Source organism: Etheostoma spectabile, chromosome 3, assembly GCF_008692095.1.
Source record: "Etheostoma spectabile isolate EspeVRDwgs_2016 chromosome 3, UIUC_Espe_1.0, whole genome shotgun sequence".
NCBI lineage: Eukaryota > Metazoa > Chordata > Actinopteri > Perciformes > Percidae > Etheostoma > Etheostoma spectabile.
Window position 1 is genome coordinate 20,339,800 of NC_045735.1, and position 27,840 is coordinate 20,367,639.

At 40.8% G+C, this 27,840-nt stretch overlaps 1 protein-coding gene and 1 long non-coding RNA gene across 11 annotated transcripts in view; both read right to left on the reverse strand.

Moving 5' to 3' along the window:
* Nucleotides 1-27,840, reverse strand: part of nbeab (neurobeachin b) — a 286,390-nt gene that overhangs the window by 205,704 nt on the left and 52,846 nt on the right. The gene's annotated exons all lie outside the window — the stretch shown is intronic.
* Nucleotides 16,149-26,929, reverse strand: LOC116671676 (uncharacterized). Its single transcript, XR_004327325.1, has 3 exons — nt 26,918-26,929; nt 24,722-24,728; nt 16,149-16,227 (listed from the first exon to the last, which is right to left on the reverse strand). It is a non-coding gene; the product is annotated as an uncharacterized LOC116671676 (long non-coding RNA).

Consider the following 27,840-nt stretch of genomic DNA (forward strand, 5'->3'; position numbering starts at 1 on the left):
TGAGTCAAAAGGACATTCAGAGAAACAAACATTATCACACACACATATAACACATTTACATATGGCAACTGTTCTGATTTCTGCTGTAAAGTGTTGCTAATTATTATGGAACTGCCTGTATTGAAATACAAGTATGAATTCCAATGGGAATTGAATCTATGACTTAATTAATGGCCTCAACTAGTATCAAACTAAGGAAGAAAATCTTTATTAAATGCTGGGTTATTGACTTTAGATCAGGTTTTTGTTGGTCAATGACGTGATCACTTCCCCCTGCTTCAAGATAGCAATACGCCCGGAAAGCGCCTGAACACACCTCCCTGTAAGGCCTGCATGCCCATGGGCGCAAAGATAGTTGCAAGTGTATTTGCTATTTAAACAACGTGGGCGCTGGACGGAAAATTGACAACTGTGTCGGTCTATAACTAGCAAAGACACAGTATTAGTGGTCCCCTAGTACTGTGTCTGAAGTGTCTTTTATTAGACCTTAGTGGTCCCCTAGTACTGTATCTAAAGTCTCTTTTATATAGACATTAGTGGTCCCCTAGTACTGTGTCTGGAGTCTCTTTTATATAGACCTTAGTGGTCCCCTAGTACTGTGTCTGGAGTCTCTTTTATATAGACCTTAGTGGTCCCCTAGTACTGTATCTAAAGTCTCTTTTATATAGACCATAGTGGTCCCCTAATACTGTATCTGGGGGGGGGGGTGTCAAGGTGGAGGCTAGGGGTGTGGACCAACTGCCACTTTGCTTGTTTTAAAGCCATGATGTCTCTCTCTCTCATGGGTGGGCCAAATTCTCTTGGTGGGCAAATCTGAGAAGGGGGAGGGAACCTTTCCCCTTATGACCTCATAAGGAGCAAGATTCCAGATTGGCCCATCTGAGCTTTCATTTTCTCAAAGGCAGAGCCGGATACCCAGGGCTCGGTTTACACCTATCGCCATTTCTAGCCACTGGGGGGCCATAGGCAGGCTGGGGGAATGCATGTCCATGTTTAAAAAAAACTCAAAGTAAAATATTCATGCCATGGGACCTTTAAAACATATGTTGACAAAGTCTTCCTTTGGGGACATAGTTTGAAGTTAAAAAAAATAATAAATTGCTATATGTATACTGTTTATCGCAGAATATTGCAATATTTTTGAAATCGTAATATCATAGTATGATGAATTAAGTATTGTGATAATTTTGTAATGTAGCCCTCTGGTGATTCCCAGCCCTAATATTGCAGGTCTGATCTGTGGTCGCCATGTTGTCATTAATCTGTCATACAACCTGTGTTGTGCCTCTGTTGTTCACAGTTGCCATCGGACCCGATGATTTCAAACTTGATGAATGAGTAAATAATGAAAAGCATGTTAGATTTATCACGGACAAAACGCTTTTTAGTTCTTTTCCCAAATATAAACATGTTATTGTCCTGCACCTGTTGTTGCTTTTGATAACTTATATAATGCCAAATGGCTACAGTATTTTCTTCCTGAATAGGAGAACTGTTAATTGATGCAGTGGTAGTGACCCCCTCAGAGTTCCTTCATCCATATGGGAGAGATGACCTACTGAGGGTGTAGGTGTGTATTTTCTTTGTACGTAGCATAATGGATGTCAAAGCCAACTAATCGTCCCACGTCCAGCATGCTCTGTTCTGTGTCTCTCACTAAAGGCAGGAAATTGAAAAAAGATGGGCTGACGGAAGTATTTCAGGTGCTATAAGGTCTGGGTTGCAGTCCTAGTAAAAAAAAAACTGTCAGTCAGCATGTCAAGTGTCAGCTAAAGTATTTATCTTTGCACAAATCTTCAAACATGTCTTTGAATGCACCAAACATCAAATATGTCCTATATAGTGTGAATGCACTAAATTGTAGAGTCACACACACAGACAGAGACACACACACAGACACACACACACACACACACACACACACACACACACACACACACACACACACACACACACACACACACACACACACACACACACCACACACACACACACACACACACACACACACACACACACACACATCCAGAAAATCTTTGCCATGTGGAAGCACAGTGTAATAGAGGGAAGCAAATTAAGCAGCCAACAATCCATGCAGTGTGATGCAAATGCCCATGTGCTGGTTCAAATCAGACGGAGGTAAAGCTAACCCGTTTCTCTGTTCCCATGAGAGAGGAGGAGGGAACCTGGCTCTTGCAGCTATGGCTAACCATATAATTTCAATTACGAATATCTGCTCCGGAATATTAAGACGCTCAGAAGCTCAGTGGAACTGCAGGTCGATGATTTGCAAACCAGAGAGGAAGGTTATAGAAACAAATGTAAATTGACTGTATTTATAAAGCGCTGTTCTAGTTTTAACGACTACTCAAAGCGCTTTTATACAGTCCAGGCGCCATTCACCATTCACACACTGTGGCCGAGGCTGCTGTACAAGGGGCCACCTGCTCATCAGATAAACACTCACATTTACACTCAAATGGCACAATATCGGGGGCAATTCGGGGTTTAGTGTCTTGCCCAAGGACACTTCAACATGAGACTGCAGGGCCAGGGATAGAACCACCAACTAGAGCCCGACCAATATATATACAGTGGCGCAGTCTCCTCTTAACAGTTGTTCTAGAGATGTGTCTGCTGCTAGAACTCTGTGTGGTATTCATCTGGTCTCTAATCTGAGCTGCTGTTAACTTGCGATTTCTGAGGCTGGTGACTCGGATGAACTTATCCTCAGCAGCAGAGGTGACTCTAGGTCTTTCTTTCCTGGGGCGGTCCTCATGTGAGCCAGTTTCGTCGTAGCGCTTGATGTTTTTTTTGCGACTGCACTTGGGGACACATTCAAAGGTTTTGCAATTTTCCGGACCGACTGACCTTAATTTCTTAAAGTAATGATGGCCACTTGTTTCTCTTTACTTAGCTGATTGGTTCTTGCCATAATATGAATTCTAACAGTTGTCCAATAGGGCTGTCGGCTGTGTGTCAACCTGACTTCTGCACAACAACTGACTTCAGGTGACTACCTCGTGAAGCTCATCAAGCAGCGCTATCAAAAAAGCAAAGGGTGACTACTTTGAAGAAACTAGAATATAACACGTCTTCAGTTATTTCACACTTTTTTGTTAAGTACATAATTCCACATGTGTTCATTCATAGTTTTGATGGCTTCAGTGATAATCTACAATGTAAATAGTCATGAAATTAAATGAAACGCATTGAATGAGAAGGCGTGTTCAACCTTTTGGCCTGTACAGTAGTGATACCACTTCAATTAGGCTCTAGCTAAAGCTATCTCTGAAGCTCAAGCTGGCAGACCTGTCAGGGTGGTAATGTGAGTAATGAGTGACAGTGATAGGTCGGTATTTATGCATGAAAGTGTTCAAATGTATTTAACTATTCTCAGGGAGCTTTTAGGGCAGGGTCAGCGTGATGGGGACACTAGGTTGCAGGAATAGATTGGAATGTGTAAAACTATTATAAGTGTCTCACAAATAAGGTTTTAAAGGTAACCCTGTCTCATCGACTGACCGGTGCAGGACAAAAAGACTATAAAAAACGCAGTTATTCTGATGTTTATTGGTCACTCGTGTATAGACATCCGTGTGAATACGGAGGCGACTCACTGTGTCATGAAACTTTGTTCACTGTTTGAATAAAGCTGCAAATGATCTAACATCATTGGACTGGTCATCTTTGAAGTTTCCATCATCATTTCCTGATCTCAACCCCCGATATCAGACCGCTACCTCCCTTCACTGTAATAAGACAGGGACTTAGAGAGGAGGATTTACAGTACCATAGAGAAACCAGAGGGGAAATTAGATTAGCCACAAAGCCTTTCGGTCACCCTGTCACATTGGCCTGAGGTTCACTCAAGTCAGGACGCTAACTTAGAGGTGTCCCACGGAACAGAAATGATCAGGGACTAGAGTTGGGTGGTATCCAAATTTTGATAAACGGTATTACATGACTAATTAAAAATGATGACGTAAGGCTCAGACGGCGTCGCCAAACTGTTGGCTCATGCCTCCACAGTTCAGAAAGTGAATACCAAACACTAATACTGAAACACCTCCCCCTACTCATTAGGGTGGAACACCAAATGCTGCCAAACTGCAGAAGTGGTGTTTTTCTTCAAGACCAGGTCACTCTGTACAAGACTTCTCCCCCCCTTCTCTCTTTCACACTGTCAAGTGATGAAAACCCCACATAAGCATTTTTGCGCATTAAATAAATTATATTTAATCTTTGTCTTCTATATAAGTGCCTTGAATTATTTTAATGACATTGAAAAGACTTTTTGGGACGATCGTTGGACGGCGGGTAGACCTAGTCTAAAAGACTAGACTAGATTAAAACTTAGTATATGGCAGGTGAACATGCCTTATTGTGGCCTAGTTTTTACATAACTTATAACCTATACCTTGAATTCACGGATATGAAATGTATAACTAAATGTTTGAATGTTACCTGGTCCCAGCGTTCGTTGGTTTTCTTCATACCACATGACATGGTGTACCTATTTTTGGGACAAATAATTTATTTATTTATTTTAATAAATAAATAAAAAATTTTGGGGGGGGGGGGGGGGAAATTGTACTCTTATGTTCCTGTTTTATTACCATATAATTGCTTTAGAAATATTTATATAAAAAAAAAGAAGAAATTCAGATTTCTTTTTTTCAGGCGGGTATAGGCAAGGCAAGGCAAGGCAGCTTTATTTGTATAGCACATTTCAGCAACAAGGCAATTCAAAGTGCTTTACACAAAATCAGTTAAACAGATAAAACACAAGTAAAAACAGTTAAAAATCACAAGCATTAAAAACCGGTAAAACACATGAATAGACAGTTAAAAACAAAGAGAAACATAAAACACAAGAATAAAATTTACAGTGCAGCATAAGAAATTTAAAGAAATGATTAGTCATTTAAAGAAAGGCAGCATCAATAGAAAGGTCTTCAGCCTTGATTTAAAAGAACTGAGAGTAGCAGCGGATCTACAGGTTTCTGGGAGTTTATTCCAGATATGAGGAGCATAGAAACTGAAAGCTGCTTCACCCTGTTTAGTTCTGACTCTGGGGACAGAAAGCAGACCTGTCCCAGATGACCTGAGAGGTCTGGGTGGTTCATAGTGTAGTAGCAGATCAGCAATATATTTTGGACCTAAACCGTTAAGTGATTTATAAACTAGCAAGAGTACTTTGAAATCAATTCTTTGAGACACAGGAAGCCAGTGTAAAGACTTCAGAACTGGAGTGATGTGATCCAGTCTCTTGGTCTTAGTGAGGACTCGAGCAGCAGCGTTCTGAATCAGCTGCAGCTGTCTGATTGATTTTTTAGGGAGACCTGTAAAGACCCCGTTACAGTAGTCAAGTCTACTGAAGATAAAGGCATGGACAAGTTTTTCCAAATCCTGTTGACACATAAGTCCTTTAACCCTTGATATATTCTTAAGGTGATAGTAGGCTGACTTTGTAATTGTCTTAATGTGGCTGTTAAAGTTCAGGTCTGAGTCCATGACTACACCAAGATTTCTGGCTTTGTCTGTTGTTTTTAACATTGTTGTTTGAAGCTGAGCGCAGACTTTTAATCGTTCCTCTCTTGCTCCAAAACACCACCTCAGTTTTTCCTTCATTTAATTTCAGAAAGTTCTGGCACATCCAGCCGTTAATTTGTTCGATGCACTTAGTCAGTTTTTGTATTGGACTATAGTCCCCTGGCGATAAGGTTATGTAAATTTGTGTGTCGTCCGCATAACTATGGTAACTTATTTTGTTTTTCTCCATAATCTGAGCCAGTGGAAGCATGTAGATGTTAAACAGAAGAGGCCCCAGAATGGAGCCTTGCGGAACTCCGCACGTCATATTTGTACGCTCAGATGCATAATTACCTATAGACACAAAGTAATCCCTATTCTTTAGGTAGGATTCAAACCAGTTTAGTACTAAGCCAGAAAGGCCAACGCAGTTTTCCATCGGTCTAGTAGTATGTCGTGGTCGACCGTGTCAAATGCAGCACTGAGATCAAGTAATACTAAGATTGAAATTTTGCCATTATCTGTGTTAAGGTGGATGTCATTAAAGACTTTGACAAGAGCCGTTTCAGTGCTGTGGTGTGGTCGGAAACCCGACTGAAGGTATCAAAACTGTTGCTTAGTGACAAGAAATGGTTGAGTTGTTGAAAGACTACTTTTTCAATGATTTTACTTAAAAACGGAAGGTTTGATATTGGCCTATAGTTGCTCATTAGTGACTTGTCTAGGTTGTTCTTTTTTAAGAGTGGCTTGATTACTGCAGTTTTCAGGGCCTGTGGAAAGATTCCTGAAAGAAGAGATGTGTTCACAATCTGTAGAAGATCAGAAGTCAAACAATTGGAAACATTTTTGAAAAGTCCCGTTGGTAGAACATCAAGGCAACAGGTCGAGGTTTTCAGATGTTGAATAATGTCCTCCAGGTTTGTATGGTTGATCGTGTGAAATTCTGTCATATTGGAACTATTTTTGCTTGAACACTGTGACAACACATATCCTGAACTTGATATGGAGGCACTGACTGTTTGTCTAATCTTTTGAATTTTGTCTTTGAAGAAGGAGGCAAAGTCATTGCAGGCCTTGGTAGATAAAAGTTCAGATGCTACTGGTACTGGAGGGTTTGTTAACCTATCAACAGTAGCAAACAAAGCACGTGAATTATTATTGTTTCTAGAGATAATATCAGAGAAAAAGGACCTTCTTGCATTCCTCAGTTCCAAATTATAAATGCGAAGTCTCTCTTTATAGGAGTTATAATGGACCAGGAGATTTGTTTTTCGCCACCTTCGTTCAGCTTTCCTACACTCTCTTTTTTCTGTTCTCACCAGTAGGACATTTCTCCATGGAGATCTTTTCTTACCAGAGACAACTTTGACCTTAGTGGGAGCAATGGCATCAATAACATTTGTAATTTTACAGTTGAAATTATCTACAAGCTCAGTGACTGAGAGCCCAGAGAGGGCTGGTGTGGAGGAGAAAAGCTGTATAAATGTGTCACTGGTGTTTTCAGTGATATACCGTTTTCTGATTATCTTTGTTTGGACACTTTTGGGCACAGAGATAGTGCCGTTAAAGAAAACACAGGAATGATCTGAGAGAGCAACGTCAGTCACCACAACCTTGGAAATGTTCAGACCTTTGGAGACAATCAAGTCCAGAGTGTGCCCCTTATTGTGGGTGGGCTCCATCACATGCTGAGTCAGTCCATAGTTCTCAAAAACACAACACAGCTCTTTTGTCCCCCTGTCCTGGGGGCTGTCAACATGAATGTTAAAATCACCCGCAATGATTACACAATCAAAGTTAATGCAGATAATAGACAGCAATTCAGTGAAGTCATCAATGAAGGTTGCAGAATATTTAGGTGGCCTGTAGATATTTAGAAACATCGCTTGAGGGGAAGATCTTAATTGAAGAGCAACATATTCAAAAGAAACAAAATTTCCATAACATATTTGCGTACAGTGGAATGAGTCATTAAACAAAATGGCGACTCCACCTCCTTTCTTATTCACTCTATTCTCACTCATAAAACTGAAGTTAGGGGGAGCTGACTCGATGAGAACAGCAGCGCTGTTATTATGGTCTAACCAGGTTTCAGTTAAAAACATAAAATCTAGATTGTGTTTGATAATAAAATCATTGATTAAAAATGATTTTCCTGCCAAAGACCTGACGTTTAGTAAGGCTAGTGTTAGTGTGTTTTCATTTTTTGGGACAGGCTGTAGCTGACGAGGAATGGATGCTAAATTTGCTAAGTTTGCAGTTAAGTGCTTATTCACCATTCTTTTCCTATTACCTATCACAACAGAAATTGAGGAAGAATTGAATCCACAGGGCCCGGGCTTGTCTTGAAAAGAGTCATTAGTATCACTAGTCCTGCAGCCAAGGCCCGGCACATATCAGATAGTGCTTGCCAGATTTTGCACACAAGCGTCCTTATCAGTCTGGGGGGAAGGAGTTTTCTGACATCCTGGTAGTGGTGCTTGGCGTTTTACTTTTGCCCGGGTTGAGCCATGGGGGTAGGAAGGGGTGCATAATTGATGGGGGAAATAAGGAAAGGGTGTGTGGAGACATCAGTAGAGACAGCGATGAATCCTCAGAAGGTTCGGGGTGGGAAGGTTTGAGGGGTGCTGGACGGGTGAAGAGGGGAGTGGAGGTTTCGTGTCTCTGCTCTCTGGTCTCCCATGGTCAAATCTTTGCACAGGCGGGGGCTGTGCTGGATCACTGCCGCACTTTGTTGTGTCTTCCTTTTGTTTTGTGACCTTGGCAGAGGGAGCAGATGTGTAGCGCAGAAAGTAAAGCAGATTAGAGGTGAACAGCTTTACTCCTGGCTTGTTAAGGGAAAGTCTATCTGCTTTAAAAAGATGTCTGCGCTCCCAGAAAATGTTTAAATTGTCAATGAACTTCAGAGAGTGGACGGTACATTCAGTTGAAAGCCATTTGTTTAGTCCCAACAGTCGGCTGAATCTCTCATCTCCTCTTCTGACTGACGGTATAGGACCACTGATAAACACATTTGCGCTTAGGGGGGTGACTGTGTCAAGCAGTTCCCTAAAGTCCAGTTTCAGCAATTCAGACTGTTGCTTTACAACATCATTTGACCCTATATGGTATACTCTTGTTGTTCCTCTTTTATTAATAAATAATTGCTTCACAAATCTTTATATTTAAAAAAAGATTAAAGTCATTACAGGATAAGAATGTATTTCTATTTTAATTTAACTACGTCTGCATGTAGTCTGACTCTCCACGGCGCGCATCCATGGAGCGCCAGACCCGTTCTGGGACCCGTTCCATGTCTCAGTGTATTGTTTGTATCTGTTAATTGGGCGGCTGTGGCTCAGTGGCTGCCTGCTAACTGGAAAGTTGGTGGTTCGATCCCTGGCCCTGCCGTCCCACGTCAAAGTGGCCTTGGGCAAGACACTGAACAGTCCATTTACATTTTAATTTCTGAATATAAAAAACAAAAAACAAATACATTTGATCACAAAAACAAACATTCTTCTCTGACTGAACTCCAAGAGAGTACCCATTTTAAGAGTGAATAAGCACTCTGAACTGCAACAGTGACAACTGAAAGCAGTGAGTGTGTAGCGGCTGCCAGGCCCTTACCATGGCGTCACCAAGCGGTAGCGGGATTTTAAGCATTCTAGTGTCACCGGTGGCCTAACTGGCCAAACAACTGTGAAAGAGACAAAGACATGGACAAACTTTCTGTCTCTCTGTCATTGTAACTTTCCCACACATGCACAACCACAGTATTTACAAATCTTAAAAGTGCCCATACTATAGAAAAAAGTAAAAATAAAAAAATAAATTAAAAAAAATCACATTTTCTGGGATTTGGGGTTTTATTTTGTGTCTCTGGTGCTTCCACACATATACAAACTTGGGAAAAAAAACATCCATGCTATCTGTCCTCTGGCTTCGGTCTCCAGGTGAGCTGCTGTTCAAAATCTGCACGGCTTTCTACGTCACTACCCAAGATGAGGTGGCTAACCGTAGCACATGCTATTGCTATTACAAGTGTCTCACAAATAAGGTTTCAAAGGTAACCCTGTCTCACAGAAATAGATCAACGAGCATGTTAGCTCGTTCCCAATGGCAAAACACTGCTACAACACACACTAGTTCAACATAATCTCCAAAGGAACTACTTCCTGTCCCTGTTCTGCAGGTATTCCACAAGTGGCCCTCGTCTAGAAGAAGTCTCCCAGCTAATCCTGCCTTGTACTGACCAAAGTTGGAGAAAGAGTTATCTAGCTACTGAGCATGTGTAACCCCAACAAACATAGTAAAGAAGTGAGATGTCTCACACTGTAGCTAAAACAAGAGAGACGTCTCACTCTGTAGCTACAACAGAGACCTACACACACAGGGTGAAAACAGGAGCAACAGAAATATGGAGTACAACAAAATTATGTTTTTTTTTGTTTTGTTTTTAAATGAAACCATGTAAACCTATTCTGGTACAACCTCAAAATACAATTATGAACCTGAAAATGAGCAGAATATGGGTGCTTTAAAAAACATTTACAGATATTAGTTTAAATATCCTGTTAATTTAGAAATTGAATACACGTGATCAATGACCATGTACAGTTTTTGTAACATGTCTTTTTTTTTTTTTTTTTTTTTAAATGTGAGCTAATTCAAAAATGAAATCATTGCCATGGCATTGTATTTATGCCAGGCATCACTTTTGATTACGGAAATGATTTTATTGAAGATAAGAAGTCATTTACAATTTGGACGTGCAATATTTAGATGAGGCGGGTTAAATTGTGTTTCGGGATGGTGGTTAGAGACCTGACTGAACAGCTCCCAAGCTTATAGTCTTCATGAAAGCAATTAGAGTGTGTGCTGTAGTTTAATTTTTGGCCCCCCTGGCTGCTCTCTTTTAAACCTGATAGGGTTAAAGCATGTTCTTTTTCCACTTAGAGAAAATTCATTTGTGCGTCATTGCCATGAGGCAGATAATTAAGAGAGTTACATCTGCGCCCTCTAGAATCCCTCCACTTTCAAAAGCTTCTGATTAAGCTAGGGTTGAAGGCTCGCCGTCGCCATGGTGACAGGCAGCAAAGATTGTACTTGAGACGGTTTCTAAGGGAAGCCTACAGTGGCCACTAAATCGGCTGAAAATAAGTAGAACTTATGTCTTATTTACAAAGGAAGTGAAGGAGTCTTGAGGGCAGTATATAAAATCAGGTATACTTTTAATATCTATACTTTCAACTATATCAAATTTTTATGTATATAAAATCAGAAGTGTTCCAGGTTTAAAAACACAATCATTTTTTATTATTATAAGACGTGCAACGTGCCCTTCCCCTATTTTTCAAAATTACTACAATCACACTAAACTGGGAGCTCTACTGAACAGTCACGATTAGAGCCCGACAGATATTTAAAGCCGAGACCCATACAAATATTTGGCTATTTAAAAATACGATATTTCAATTTATATATTTAAAAACAAAAAATCCAAAATTTGTTACAAAACATAAACAGATTTCCCTAACATTAGTCATTTGTAGTTATGAGTTCTCACTAAAATAATATGATAATAATTTGTTTTGTCACAACAGAACAGAGGAACATCAAAATGTATTCAAATTCTGATAGATAAAATGTATAAAAATACAAACTTAAGATCAAAGTCCTTTGAACAAAAATACAATAAAAACAGCAGGGACGTTGTAGAGCGCCCTCTGGTGGACAAACTATGCAACTCCAACATTCATAACATGGTTGACCATGCGTTTTTATTTTTTAAATATTAATTTAAATAATTTGTCATTATCAATGATTCTGAATGGGTTTTTTTTCTGTTTTTTTTCATCTGCCATTATAAATGCCGATACCGATAGATTGGGAAATGCCTAATATCGGCCAATAATATCGGCCTGTTTTACCTTCTCTGCCCGTTAAATTTAAGGAAAAATGAAACGTAGCAAATCTCAAAAAGCACAGAACAGGAAATTGACAACTGCGTCAGTCTTGAACTGGCCAGCAAAGACACTTCCCCCCCTTACACGCAACCTCTCTCTCTCCCTGTCAGTATAGTAGCTCGCTCCACCTGGCCTGGTAATGTATCAGTACGCGGTAAGGTCATGATCTGCACCTCGGCTTGGACAAGACGGCCTTGAGCGAGCGAGAAAAGGTGTTAACGCGGGAACACTATCACACTCTCTATCCCCTCATTGGACCAACTTTGTGGATTTATGAATGTACGTTAGCAACAGTAGGCTAATTCACGAGGGTGCTATTTTATGTGTGAGCTAATATTGTACATCTGTTCGTGTGCGCTGCAAGAGTTATGTTTCTGTTTATTGATTGAGTTATTCAGTGCAAATATAACCAAGAACGTAGTTTAATCTCAGTAATGATGGTATGTTAGGTTATTACTGTCACTCTGTCAACGGCAAACGTTCCACTGTACTGTTATTACACAGATCACGGAGATTTGATCGAATACACAGTAAACCTCGGCATGTGACGGCCAACCCTAGCACTGCCACTCCAGGGAACCATTACAAAGAGTACAGCTGGATCCTACATAGGGCCTTTCTTTTTTTACTTAAAAAATGTCGCCAAAATAAAAGGTCAAGCCATCTAAAAGAACAAGGGGTGTGGAACGATGAAGGGGAGGGGGAGGGTGGTATCAAATGTGTAAGAAGTCAGCTTATTGCTTTTGTGGTTCTATTTAGTTTGATGAATGGTCTTCATACCAACGCTGAACCATGCTAATGACCACACTATAAATGCCCTATCTGCCCACTCTGCCTCATTGATGAGTTAAGCACACCACAGAGCTGCATACTGACTGGGAGAGAGAATATAATGATTATTTTTCCCTTTAAAGGGCAATAATCGTCTAGAGTTCACACACAGAGAGAAACGGAGAGGGAGAAAAGGAAAGGACCAATGAGCCAAGTTGGCAATATTAACTTCCTTCTTGTTTGTTTTTGACTTTTTGTTAAGTCCTTAAAGGTGCCTTGTCACACAAAACCATTTTTTACTTGCATTTTTTTTTTAAATATGTCAGATCCATATGCGTTTGTGTTATGTCGGGAATGTGAAAATGAACTGCTACCTCCTCTGTCAGCTCTAGCCACTGAAAAGAAATAAGAGGAGAAATCCGGCCAATCAGAACAGCTGGTTAGTCTGACGTCATGTTGACTTAGCTCATTACTATTCATGAGCTTGTCCAATAGCGCTGGGTAAAGGATGCTGATAGCCAGGGTCTTATTGGCTAGATGTTAGCCAATCAGAGTCAAGCAACTTGGCTCATTGAATATTAATGAGATCTGGCACAAATCGAGTCTCCCTGCAGGCTTTCTATACCACGCTAGAATGGCTTGAAACAAGGTAACCAAGTTACAGAGTCCATGGTAGAACTTCAGACATTACCACAAAGTCAAGAAATACATGTGGCAGGGCACCTTTAATGTATAATCATGAGCAAAACCTTTATGGAATTGGAGTTTCCCGAAATGCTCTACTGCTCACACTACATTCTACATCCCGGACTGTTCATGGGGGCGCACAGGTTACACAATTGATTTTATAAGTGTACAGAAAGTATACAGATAATTCCAACTGGAGAGATTTGCAACAGATGCAAATGAGTGTGATATCAGCACAAATATAAATATATAAATACACTGTGTGTATGGCGGCTGCATTCCTCCTTTTAAAAATAGATACTGATTTAATGAAAAGACATATATCTCTCCCATCGCGTCTCCAACATACTCCACTACCTACGCATCTTTATTGACCACAAACGGACTCTTAATATAATGTTTTGAAAACTGCTGCAGTGTTTCGGATAACTTGCAACACAGCCAAGGCGCTTCCTGAAACCGCATGAATTAGATGCACCATGATGATTTAACACAAGGGTGAATGGGAATACACTCTATGTCAGTAACATGTTTTTAGTATGTTTTTAGTAGTGCAAAATTATTTATATTATCGAGCAAGAGTAAAAGAGATTATGAGAGACAGAAAGAGAGAACTCTCTGGCAGTACAGCACTTGATTATGGCAATGTGAATAACGTTTGCTTTTATAAAGAGCTTGCTTGTATTTAATTTTTATTTAACTAAAAAAAAAAGATGCGAGTGAAAAGAGAGATGGAGAGAGAGCAGGGCATGCAATATGACAGTATGTCTATGAGGTCAGGACCACATCTTGCTCGTGACATGCTTGAGAGAGTGGAACACTTCCCCATTACCTCTGCCAATGAGGTTATGTTTTTTGGTTTTGTTTGTTATTCAGCAGTATTATGAAAAAAACTACTGGTCTGAATTTCATGAAACTTGGTGGAAAGGTGTAGCATCTGGAAAGACAGGACCCATTACATTTTGGAGTGGATCCGAATCACACGGCGAACACACAACTTATTTTTCGCTTTCATTAACATTGCGAGATGCTGTCCGAGTGCCCTTTGAGTTTTATGGTTGAGAATGAGAATTTGCATTGCAACCATCACGTAAGCATGAGAAAGCTGCTTCTATCTAATCTATTTAACTAAAGGCCACAAATTGAATTTTGGCCATTTGGCTTACTTAATGATTTCAACACAGTCACCTAAACACAAACAAGCATCAGCTGGAAGTCAGACCAAACCTTTCTCATTTTGTGGCAGAATACAAGGCAGGTGTGTATACCATAATTGAGGGTACAGGACATGATTGAATAGCTCTACGTAGACAGGTGTGGGTCTGTGGGACACCTGGAGAGTCTCCTCTCATTCAATAAAAATGAGGCTCAGTCTAACAGCTACCAGACAGCAGCCACCTGGTACGTCTGAATTTCTGAGCACATCTCCTGCCATGCCGGGTCTATATTTGACATCCATATGTCCGATTGTGGTTGAGCAGTGTGAGAACAAATTTGCCAACACTCGTTTCCTCATATTTATTATTTCAGTGATAAGGAAAACAGCAAAAAAGAAGTGGAATCATAAAATTCGGAAATAAAAGATGAAATTACCATTCATATAAAGAGCCATAAAAAGGGATATAATGCCACTATCCCTTGATTACAGCCTGTGTGCTTGCATTTAAAGGTGAGAATCACAGTAGAATGTATTTACAGAACCTACACAGGAGTATTTCCTGCTGTCAAATATGGACTAGCTCAGAACGGGCAGGCCTGGGAAGAACGTGACCGGAATTTAAGACCAACTCCCCTCATGTGACCAGACTGTGATTGAGACGTCAGGAGGCTCGGTGTATTGTTTGTGGAAACACCGCTCAAGATTTAAAGATTACAGATTTTTGCTCCACTGAACTGGATGCCTGCAGCATACAGATGTGGCTAAAAAGCCCCCAGGAAGCTGAAGACGATAGGTGTTTTTAATCATGATTGAGGCTACCGGTGGAATCCATCACTGAGGATTTTGCAAAAATCTGTACAGTTAATGGAACAATGCTGTGTTGCATCCCTTCTCCTAATTGAATTAAGAACGGCGGCAGTTTGTCATCCGCCTGCAAACATCTGTTTGTCAGTTAAGTGACAACTTTGTTTTCCCACCTTCTGGTTATCAGCTGGGCTCAGCATAGTCATAGATAAGTAAAGTAAAAATGTGACACACTAAAGGGCGTTATACAGTCGCTGCAGTGAGCTGGCGTGCACAAATGTGACGTCATGGGAGCGCCGTAACGGTTTATACTCCTGCGGTCTTCTCCTGAACAGAGGTGGCGCTAATGAGGAAAGGCTACCGAGTTTACTATTTCTAATCATTCATACCACGGGCAATAACACTTTTTAACATGTCATCACTGGGTGCTAGATAAGACTTTTTGACACCACAATACTGCACTAAGTGCAACCTGCACAATTGGTTTATTTACATTTAGCATACATCTTAGCATATTATTTAAGCAATTGTACATTTTTGTTTTCCCATCCTGTACATATTCAAATATTTGTTCTTTTATTTTATTCATATTATTATTTCATGTATATTGTATGTATGTATATTTTTCCTAGTATTTCATTTATATTTATATTCTGTGCTTTGTGACTGATTTTGCTGCAGTAACACCGGAATTTCCCATTTTTCTTGGGATCAATAAACATCTATCCATCTATCTATCTATCTATCTATCTATCTATCTATCTATCTATCTATCTATCTATCTATCTATCTATCTATCTACAGACTAGAAGAAGAAGAAAAAGGTAAACAACCGTGTCACTGCCCAATGTGAGGAGAGTGCAGATTTGAGTGGCGCGTGCTCAGATGTAAACAGTTTACGGCATAACGTGTCATACCCGATGAGTCGAGTCAGACCGGCTCTGGTCGAGTGCAGATGTTAGTTGCGCATGCTCAGATTTAAACGGTTTACGGCATAACTGTGAAATTGTGAAATTCACGAAATAATAAACTTTTCTCATTACAAACAACAACAGAAGATGGGAATCATTTCAAATACGTTCTAGACATCTAGCTATGACACTCAAAACGCTAATCAACTGACAGCCTTTGGTGTGTTTGATTCGTAGCATCTTATGTTCTACTTGTTGCAAAGTGATGCATGGGCAACTCAAATCTGCACTCTCCTCACATTGGGCAGTGACGAACGGCAGAACTGGCAGCAACATTGATGTCAACGCTTCAATTTGATTGGATGACCTACTTGGTCAGATCAAGCCTTTAATTCACCATAAAAGAACTCATCTTAACCCAGTAAGTTAAAGGAGAATTCCGGTCGATTTCAACATGTAGGTCTGTTGTGCTAATCGGTGCTGCCTACACCGTGTTATCCTCCTGCTAGCGTTGGCACCCAACAGGCTTAAACAGGGCAAGTTTTAAATGTGTTTTTGGCCTCTTAACATGTTCAAAATGTCATTTAAAGTGCCTACCCATGTGCAGTGATTCCTTCTGAGGGAACACAGCAAATCCTGGTGTGCCAGCGAGATCTAAATCATTTTGACATCACATTGGTGCACGCACGCTTGGATGCGTTGACTGTAAACCGGCTCTAAGGATTCAGTGCCTTCTATTTGTGGCTACTTGCAAAGAGTAAAATAATCTAAGAAAATAGATACAATTTTCAGACAACGTGTGCAATTAAACATTGTCTGATTCAACTGTATTGTGTCCATAGAACCAAATATAAATTATTCCTGGCAGTTTATGTAAACTATATTTCAATTCACGCTAGTGCTGTCAAAAAAATATTTAAATCACGATTAATCGCATTATTGTCAATCGCACAGATTTGTATCTATTCTAAATGTCCCTTGGTTTCTTTTTGTCCCATTATTTTTTCTCATTTTAATGCTCTTATCAACATGGACAAGTGGATCGCCTTGCTTTGTGCAAATGTTTTTTTTTATTATAGTATTCAATTTTTTGCATCAGCTGTGTGCTTGGCCATCAAGTGGTGTTTCAGACCGGACGTGCTGCGATGACAGCTCAGTTCACAACAACAACACACACACACGCACACACACAGATCTCTTTGGTCTTGTCAATGGAACCATTTGGCAACTTTTAAAAAGGAAACTTTCCATTCAGAATCTTATTGGCGTCCATTTTGGCGTCTGCGCTCGCCATCCACTCAAAACGTAACGTTACTAGTAGTAACTAAATTAATTTAATTAATTTAATAAATCTACTACTACTACTACTACTACTACTACTACTACTACTACTACTACTACTACTACATGCACTAATGGAGAGATGTCAGAGTGAGGGGGCCCATGGAAAGGCCCCCCAAGCAGGGTTTGGCACCTTGCTCAAGAGCACCTTGGCAGTGCCCAGGTCCAGCTACCAGTTCCCCACCATACTTTGGTCCATATGAGTACTTGAGCCATGAATCAGAAATAAAAAGTAATTCATTAATCAAAATAAATTATGAAAGTGTATAAGGACTTAGTACGTGATGAGTGTATGATGGCCATTCTCAACTTGTGTCTGATAAGTTGTTCTAGCAGTTTTTGGGCATAGGAAACAGACACATCAATGTTTATGTTAAGGAAAACATATCAAGCTGTGTATCTATCACAGGAGTCACAGGAGCCCTGGGGTGATGCTGTCAAGTTTTGGATTTGAGTAAATGAAAAGTGTTGAGTTGCTGATCTCTAGCTCGGTCAACAGTCTCATAAACACTTGACCGCGCCAGCTTCAGTGGAAGGTCAAGGTCTTGTAAACTCAATTTTCCACTAGCTGTATTTCTCTCCAAACAACAGGGTGAGTCTGGGTTAATTGGAACACAACAAAGGAACTTGAAGACATGAAGACAGCATACTGTGAAAGCGGATATCTAGACAGCCAAATTACATATTTTTCCAAATGCACCTGATTTCATTGGGCACTATATATATATATATATATATATATATATATATATATATATATATATATATGGCAGTCACATGATCCTTTCTTTTCTTGAGGTGACATCGAAATCTTTGCTTTTAGTTTGTGAGTTCAGCTACTGCAATCAAGCAGCAATGTGTGGATTTAATGAAAACCAGCCTTCATGTCTGAACTATGTGGAAGTCTGGTCGAAGATTAAGAGCCCAGGGGGAGACAATTGCATTGTGTGTGTTTGTGAGAGAAGAGGACATCAGGCTGGCAGAGAGTAACATGAGTCAAAATGTTTAAGGAGAGGTTTGAGAGTATCAGTGAAAGTGCAGTTAAGGGCACACAGGGCAGATCAACAGCAGACAAATAGCGTTTTTCCACTGCATGGTACCTAATCCACTCGCCTAGACTCACCTTTTTTGGTTTTCCATTACAAAAAAAAAGTCCCTGGTACTTTTTTTAGTACTACATCAGTCAAGGTTCCAACCGAGCTGAGGCAATACCAAAAGGTGACGTGAAAACCTGCAGACTGCTGATTGGTCAGAGAGAATGTCACTATTCACAGCGTCAATTGCTGGCGACGGGGGGTGGGGGGGTCCTGAACAAACCCGCCGTGTTTAAATAGTTTAGCCAGCATTTTTGTTTTTTGCTGCCTCCAGCTTCTTTTGAAACTAATTTGCCTTCTGGCTGTGGCAGCAGCCACATGCCGAGAATCAAAAACACCTTTGACGTTGTGTGTGTGTCGCGTTAGGTCACGGCAGTTTCCTCCTATGACGACCAGCCATGGCTTGCCAAGCATGAGACTGTACTAATCTGCAATGGAAAAAAGAGGATGGGGCCCTGCGGCCGAGCAGAGTCGAGGCGGATCAAGCAGGCACCATTAATGGAAAAACGCCAATAGAGTAGGGAGCACGCTGTTGCTGAGACTTGGAACTCCTCAGCCCAGCAGGCTAAGCCTCCAGCAGCATTCAGACTTAAAGCCATGGCAAAGATACAGATTGTGAAGGAAGGAGCAAATGAAAGTGGTGACAATGCTACAGTAGGAAGAAGAAAGACACTGGGAAGGGAGAGTGTGCCAAAGAGTGCTGTTTTAAAAAGAGACAAGCAGAGAAAAGAGAGATTTTATACTGACAGAGTCAAGACAATATAAGTTGCTTGGGTCAAAAGCATGCAGTAGTCATAGAAGAAGAACAGCCAGACCAGATAAAACCTACAAAAACACAGAAAAGAACCAGGGGGGAGGTTTGAATTCAGGATGTTTGGGTGACATGACAGGTCAATCTACTACTATTACTGAGCTACCAAGGGAATATGCAAAAAATGGATATGAAGGAAATGAAATATCATCATTTTCATTCAATTCATCAATGTCAATATTGCTTCGATATTGTAGGGTTGACTTTTGGTGCTTTCACAAAAAATACACACAATGACATTTTAGATAAGTATTCATCAATAATGTGGATACAATAACTAACTGTGTAAAGGCAAATAACAGAACAGCTACAACAGTCTGGTAAATTCAGAATTCAATGATTCCATCACTTTACTGTAATGCAAATCATTCAAACCATGACAAGACAACACTTGTGTCATTAAGATATTACAATATCCAAATTGTATGATGTGGAGTGATGAGATGATTGTATGATGATATCTAGTGTCATATAGGCCTGGATAATATATCGATATTATGTCAACATCGATATATGAGACTAGATATAAAGATATCGCAATATCGACATCAATAAATTTGGTAAAAAATATTGTGATATTTGATTTTCTTCATATCGCCCAGCTTTAGTCTCATATATATATATCGATATAGTGCCCAGGCCTACTTTGTGGTGCATGTGACTTTATCATGTGGGAGGGCAGAGAGAGAACACGTGGGTGTAATCCAGACACAGTTAACAGAGGACAGTGCATCTCTTCATCTCATCTTCCAGTCATCTTGTGGGGACAGCAGTGTCCCACCATCAGTCACAGCCACCTCATATATCTAATCTTATCTTAAACCTGACAGTCTACAGCTGTAATAAATACCCTGGCCACGGCTCCACGCCACAGCACCAGCAATTTGTGCCATTTCATTTCAAAGACGGAACAATGTGGTTCTCCTGTAATTGCCAATTTATCCAAGGTGGGGGGGTGGGGTCATCAAACTGAGAGAATAGCATCAACTAAAGCAAGAGTCAAACCCCTTCCCCCCTGCAAACACAGAGACAGACAAAACACAAACCGACATTTATTCATTAATATCTTAAATGAAATAATTTGCCTCCTTTTTCAAGACCTTCCGTCTCTGAAATGTTTCCCTGAACTGACACAGCTGCTACAAAACATTTTTCAATCTGAGAAAACCACATCAAATCATCCCTAAGCAAACACTAAAGAGCTATTTGTGATGTACGGAGGAGGAAGGGAATAGGTGATGCCACGAAAAGAGCACAGGTACATGACCTGAATATTAACAGCAACTTTCATCGTAAAGTGTAAAAGGCCTTACCTTGGGTTTAGGTGTTAAGTCTGTTTTTACCTTCTCTGCCAATAAATTAAGGGGAAAATGAAATGTAGCAAATCTCAAAATGCACAGAACGTGCAATGTGTCTTAAATGTGGACTTAAAAGTGTGGCTCATATCTTCATTAGAAGTAATATCATGACTACATTTTAATCTGCAGGAAAATGGAATGAATGTAAATCATCGTAATCATTTAGTAGCATGACACCTAATCGTATTAAGGTGAAAGTGGAGCACAAAGAACCACGGAGTTCTTGTAGTTTGAATGTGCGGTGTCACATTTTTCATAATTTCAGCTGTATAATAAAAAATATGTAACAGGGGGTTTGAGAGGAGAGTTTTAAGGGGTTTTGTGGGAAACTGCATTTATTTTGAAAAGGTTTTGAAGCTCTCCCTGTGAGTAATGGAATCAGGATATTATTCAGATCCCAGAAGCCAGAGGGCTGAATAAATTGAAAGGTTTGAAGGTGAAATTGGAGAACAATGGAACATAGGGGTCCTGTTTTTTTTTTGTTGAAAATGTCAAAGTATTCCTTCATTGATCCAACTTGCACAATAAAAAAAAAATATTCAAATGTTCCCAGGATATAGGCTTTAAGGGTAAAAGTAGCAGGGTCCTGAAACATTCCCTCCATGTGGGCAGCTACGAAGTGCCTGGTTAAAGCAATTAAAGAGAGGCAGTCGATCACTGAAGGTATCTGAAATTCAGATTCAGCAGCTGCACGGCCAATTTCTCCTTAAAATGTTTTCAGAAACACGTTTCTGTGAACTATTTTAGTAAACTATGAGATCATATTCTGAACGAGCCGCCATGACAGTCTGGCTTTGAATTTCCAGAGAAGCCAGACCCACGCGACGCGTCCGACCAATCAGCTGCTGTCGGCAGCCGGCGTCGCTTCGGTGTGTTCAGAGTAGAGTTGGGCCATATATCGATATTACATCGATATCTTGATCTGAGGCTAGATATCGTCTTAGATTTTGGATATCGCAATATGGCATAAGTGTTGTCTTTTCCTGGTTTTAAAGGCTGCATTACAGTAAAGTGATGTCATATTCTGAACTTACCAGACTATTGTAACTGTTCCAAATATTTGCCTTTACCCACTTAGACATTATATCCCCATTACTGATGATTATTTATCAAAAATCTCAATATGTAAATATTTTGTGAAACACCAATAGTCAACACCACAATAAATGTTGCAGTATTGATATCGAGGTATTTGGTAAAAAATATTGTGATGTAGGATTTTCTCCATATCCGACTGCCTTTTCTGCCGACAGTCAGCTGTCGGGCTGGTGTGTCACGGCCATGATGAGAGTTCCTCGGCTCCGTCCCCAGTCACCAGCTCCCTGTCTCTATTTCTGCCCTGAGGACAGCGCCCTTCTTCTTCTGATGTGTCCAACGGTTGGTCCGCTTCAAGTGAAACTAACTAACATTGTTAAATGGAGTTCTCACTTTCTATGGGTTCATGATGGTGTGAAAGGGCTTTCATACACCGTCTCCGCCATCCACCCTCAGCTCACCAGTACAATGCCAAACAATGTCATGTGGAGAAGCCGGTGGGCCTAGAAGTGAAGCCTTTCATCTGTGGCCAGTCTTACACTTTAAAAGCAGCCTGGCCAATACAAAATAGAAATCAAAGCCCAATAACGCTGGTATGTTTGCTTTTAAATGACAATAAGGGACTGAGTACGGGAGCACTTTGCCTTTGTTCCACACTACTGATTAATCACACCTTTAGCTGGCCACACAAAGCGGTCTGGGTCTTATTTTTCTATCTTATTTTTCAAAGCTTACTGTGTGACAACACATACCTGTTTACTATTCTGGAGGGTTGTATCGTGTGGTCGTTCCTCTAATCTCTTGAAATGCTTTGAATTGTCAAACAGGAGAATCTCTCACCTCTTCAGGGCGGGAGCGGAAGAAAACATCATCCAGTCTGAGTGGTAACCTGACACAATAACAACCTCATGGGAAACGGGAAAGAAATAGTATATATATATTATGTGCAGCTTAATTTAAAAAAAATAAAAATAAAATGCTTTTCTCATCAGAGGTTAACAAATACCCCTAACACAAACATTTTGTACTATGCTAAACGGATTTTAATAATACTGACTTTGATAGTATAAATTAGAGCCCGACCGATACATAGGTGGGACAATATTATCGGCCGATATTAGGCATTTCCCAAACTATCGGTATCGGCATTTATAATGACAAATAAATGATTCTGATAAATCAATATGCGTTGCATAGTTTGTCCACCAGAGGGCGCTCTACAACGTCCCTGTTGGCAACACCGATTTTTTTGTTTTTGTTCAAAAGAACTTTAAGTTTCATATCTTAAGTTTGTATTTTTATACATTTTATTTATCAGAACTTTACTATATTTTGATGTTCCTCTGTTCTGTTGTGACACTGAAACAAATTACTATCTTATTATTTTGTGAGTACAAATAACTAATGTTAGGGAAATCTGTTTGTTTTCTCACGTGTTTCTGGATTATTTATTTTTTATATATAGATTGGACAATAAATGGGAATATCTGATTTTTAAATAACCAAATATTTGTATCGGTATTGGCCTTAAAAATCCTTTATCGGTCAGGCTCTAGGATAATAAATAATACATTTCTTACTGTCAGTTAACTGTTAAACCGGTAATCATTAACACGCCTATTAAGCACACGATGTGAACAGGGAACACCCTGTTAATCCAAAATACTCTTGCAGAGCCACGAAGCTGCTGCCTCAAAACTATAATGGGTGCTAAATTGGCAGCTCCCATAACTTAGTTACAAAAGGGACCCAAGATAGACAGTCACCTTGACAGTCCTCTGCACTGCAGCATTCTCCTCTGCTCACCTTTGTTGACGCAGCCAAGCCATGCGATATAATCTCATAATACAGGACAACTGAAACTAAAAAGATCTTCCTCTCCATCTCTGAACGCAGAGACACATAGTATCAACCACGCCTCCGTAATTCTCAGCTAATTAAGCCCATTACTGTAGATTTTATGGAGCAACAGTTGTGATCTGGTATTAAGCCCTGCTGAGCTTGAGATACAATTTGTGTTGAAATCAAACACACATTTCGTCGTCCTACGTCTACTGGATGAAACAGACAGCTGGGGAAAGACCTAACAGTCGAGGGGTTTGATTAGCATACACAGTTTCCTCCTGCGGAATACGGCTGTCAAAAATACAATATATGCTCTTCGGATGTCTCGAATACTGTACGGAGAGAAGAAAAGCACATCCATCAAGAAATATGTGCTGCTAGTTTCCATCTGGAGAGGAGAGGAGAGGAGAGGACTACTGCTGATATAAACATCTCTTGCTTGATAGGGAAAAGAAAAGTACACTGCAATGCAGATACCAGAGGGAGAGATAGAAAGGGAAGACGGAAAACAGAGAGGGTTGGGATTACACCTTTAGAAAGGCAAGAGATGCGAAGGGGCTGACAGCGGGGAGCTCTTGACTCTGTCCTCTCCAGATCATCAAAGTGTCACTTCTGTTACCAGGCTGGAACTGGGGACAAGATGTCCTCCAGGTACAAAACGGGGATCAGTATGCAGGTCACAGAGCTGGGGGGAGAGGGGAGAGGAAGAAAGTGGTGGAGAGACAGTGTTTACTGCAGCGGTTCCCCCCCACTTCCTCGGTCTGACCATAACACTAATGACACCATCTCCTCCCAGACAATTTATCACCACTGACAGCGAGCCATGCTGGTGTTGCTTTCACAGAGCCATTGTGATATTGGCAAACCTCAGATGACACGTTCTGGACAGATACAGACATGTCATCCAGATAACAACAGTGATGAACACACAGGAACAACCTCAACAAAACCATCATAATGTGAAAATAGAGGTGCAAACATCCGCTTTGTTTTTGGTCTGCATCAGGGCAGATCCAATGCAGCTTCATACAGCCTCAATTCAGGTTACTGTGGAGGAGTAATGGCAATTTTAAGCGTGCACACACACACACACACACACACACACACACACACACACACACACACACACACACACACACACACAACACACACCACACACACACACACACACACACACACACACACACACACACACACACACACACGCCAACCCACTGCTCTTCTTTCAAACCACAATGAGTAAAACTAAAATATTCTATGAGGTCAAAGCTCTCTGCCTTGTAGTGAATCACTTTTCCCACTGGGTTTATGTACAATTATCTGAGAAAATATAGAAAGCATACATTTTCCTCATTCAAATTTTTGAGGGAAAAGTGTATATTGCCGAGCCCTAAAACCAAAACGGAGCACACACCTCGTCACGCTCTCACTTTCAAAGACAAGCATAAGCATATAAAGCATCCTCCTTCTTTTCTTTTTTTGATCTCCTTTTCTCGGATTCCCACACCCACAGATCCTTGCCTGGGGCATGTACATTTTAATCCCCCTAATCTTTCTGTAATTTCTGTTTACATATACCATCAAGTAACCATCTACTGGCTGTACTTTAAATGCTGGAGATACCTAACATGCTCTTATAGCTCAGCCGAATCGGAGCAGCATGACAAACAGGAGAGATAATGTCCACGCAACACTAATGTCTTCAGTATCAAAAAGAGCTCCTCTCCAAAAAACGTCAAAAATTCTTTAAGATAGTGAATGTAAATATGGATGCATTAGCAGGGGAGTTTATAGTTTAACAGGATTAAGAGGAGTGGGAGGAGAATGTCTGAAAACTGGCCAATTTGTTCACAAGACAGTTGGTAATAGTACAAAACTGGTGTTGAAAACAAAACACTTAGCAATAGTGTTACATTTGTAATTACAGGGGAAAAAATGCAATTCGCAGTGTGTGGGCTTTCTGGTGAGTGTTGTTGCAGGCCTGTAGCATCAGGCAAGGGCAATGCAAAAAGCACTGGGGGTGGCTGGCGAGGATTACATGAATCACGACACTGGTTGTCTACACATCATGGACTAGAATACTGGTTGGAGGGTTCTCTAATAGCCAGTGGATGTACACGATTATTCAGGTGTTCAAGCTCATTATGAGTGCTTGGAGCAGCAATCAACAGAGAGCTTTGCATATTCAATGCTGGGGTGAGGCCGAGGATCAAGTCGTCTCTCCTTGCGGGTACATTAACAGCTTCTGGAGAACTTCAAAGGCCTGTTGCTGGGAGACGTCCATCATCTGATGTTAATCGTAGTTCAATAGCCATTATAGCCTAGACAATTACATCTAGAGAATGTGTTGGGATGCTGCAGTCTTACACTCTATTGGTCAAGCTTGCAGTTGGGGTTGCACGATATTGACAAAATGTGATATTGCAATATTGATTATGACTATTACAATATCAGTGTTAATTTTGATATTTTTAACCTACTACCGGTCAAAAGTGTGGGGTCACTTTCAATTGGGTAAATGTCAATTGCACTCCATTATAGACAGAATACCACCTGGGATCAGTTGCATTGTTTTTTTTTTTTATGTGCTTACATAATTGCAAAAGCGTTCTAGTTTTTTTTTTATAAATGATATCACATTAGTAAACAGAATGAGCCTTTGGAACATTGGAGGAAGGCTTGCTGATAATGAGCAATGTAGATATTGCAGTGAGTGTTTATCTGATGAGCAGGTGGAACCTTGTACGGCAGCCCCGGCCACAGTGTATGAATGTGTGTGAATGGTGAATGTTTCGCTTTGAGTAGTTGTTAAGACTGGAAAAGCACTATATAAATACAGCACATTTACATTTACATAAATGGAGAGATGTCAGAGTGGGGGGTCTGCCCATGGCAAGGCTCCCCAAGCAGTTGGGGGTTTGGTGCCTTGCTCAAGAGCACCTTGGCAGTACCCAGGAGATGAACTGGCACCTCTCCTGCTACCAGTCCACCACCATACTTTGGTCCGTATGGGGACTTGAACCAGTGACCCTCCGGCTCCCAACCCAACTGACTGAGCTACTGCCACCCTAGTAGTACATTATAGCATTGGTGATTTTGGTATGTCTCTTCGAGTTCTCGTCATACTTCATGTCACTAGCAAAAACACTCGCTAGCGAAGCTCGTTTGGCTAGCTCTGGCGTTTTAACAGCAACCGGATTATTTGGGATAGTATCATTCACTGTGTTTTTTTTTGTCTCCATCTTCCTTTACACTGTCACTCTGTCAAAATATGCACACACTTCCCGTGGCACGCTCCATAGGGTTTGTCACGAAGTGGTCCCGTGCGCTGATGTGCACTAACATGTGCAAGTGGCATGGTAACTGGCCAATGAAACATCACCCTGCTTGAAGTGAACAGAGACAGGTGATAAGGGTAGCAGGGTGTCAGAGTGGGGTTTTGATGTTGCGTGGCTGCTTCCAACACAGGCAATACCTGAAGACACTGTGGCAATATCTTGTGATTGACAGTGTTAAGTCTGCCGTCATCCCCCAGTCTGCTGTCTTTCCAACCTGCAGGGCTCTACTGACTTAGGTGTAGAATACATCTACACTAATACATTTTCCATTTTAAGAGACAAAACCTGATCTCTCTCCACACAAGAGGTTTTAGCTCCAGTAGCAGAACTAATATCCGATCATATTAACACGTCTGAGAACATATGTCACATGACCATTCACACACAGGGAATGCGTGTGTCGTTAAAAACAGGAAGCACATTGTGTGCCGTTACTCTGTGGTTGGAGTTGAAAATACAGAAGAACACTTTGGAAAATGATGAAAGGTAAGACCAGGGATTTATTTTCTTGGACCAAAGTTGAGGTGACCTGCATTGTCGTTTCCAAAGGTCTCCGTTTGTGCCCGTCTAGATAAGAACCCTGGAGTTTTCAAATCCAAATGGGACAGCAGTGTTTCCAAATGTCTCTGATTTAGGGGCTCGGAAATGCCGGAGTAGTGTGGACACGAGGCGTAAACGTAGTAGCCTTAGTCACCATCATCACTGCTCGCGACCCATGCCATGTCTGACCCTCAGCAGCTGTTTCAAGCACCAGCTGCCCTCTTTTACCAGTCTGTCAGCTCCACAAGGGCAGGTCCAGCTCCCCCCCCCCCCGATCCTGCAGTGTAATTACTTGACTGTTTACTGCCTGCCCCACCTGCCTGGCCTGTCAGTCCTGGAAAAGTCATGGTCATTACCCCAGAGACAAAATGACAAATCGTACGCCATGCTGGACCCCATATGCTCCACTTGATGCTTTTGGTGAAAACAGTAACTTTGTTAATACTACAGGCGTGGACACTGAACGTAAGACAACATGAAAAGTATTTCCCTGCAAGGTTCAGCACTCATGGAGTAAAATTCTATTCTATCATGAAGGGAAACTCCAATGCAGAGCCGCTCCTGTATTCAAAGCCAGCATTTACAGCAAAATAAAGAACTTGCTGCTCCTTTGTGAGGATTTACTGTACCTGCTGGTATCATGTCATTCTCCTCTCATGCCAG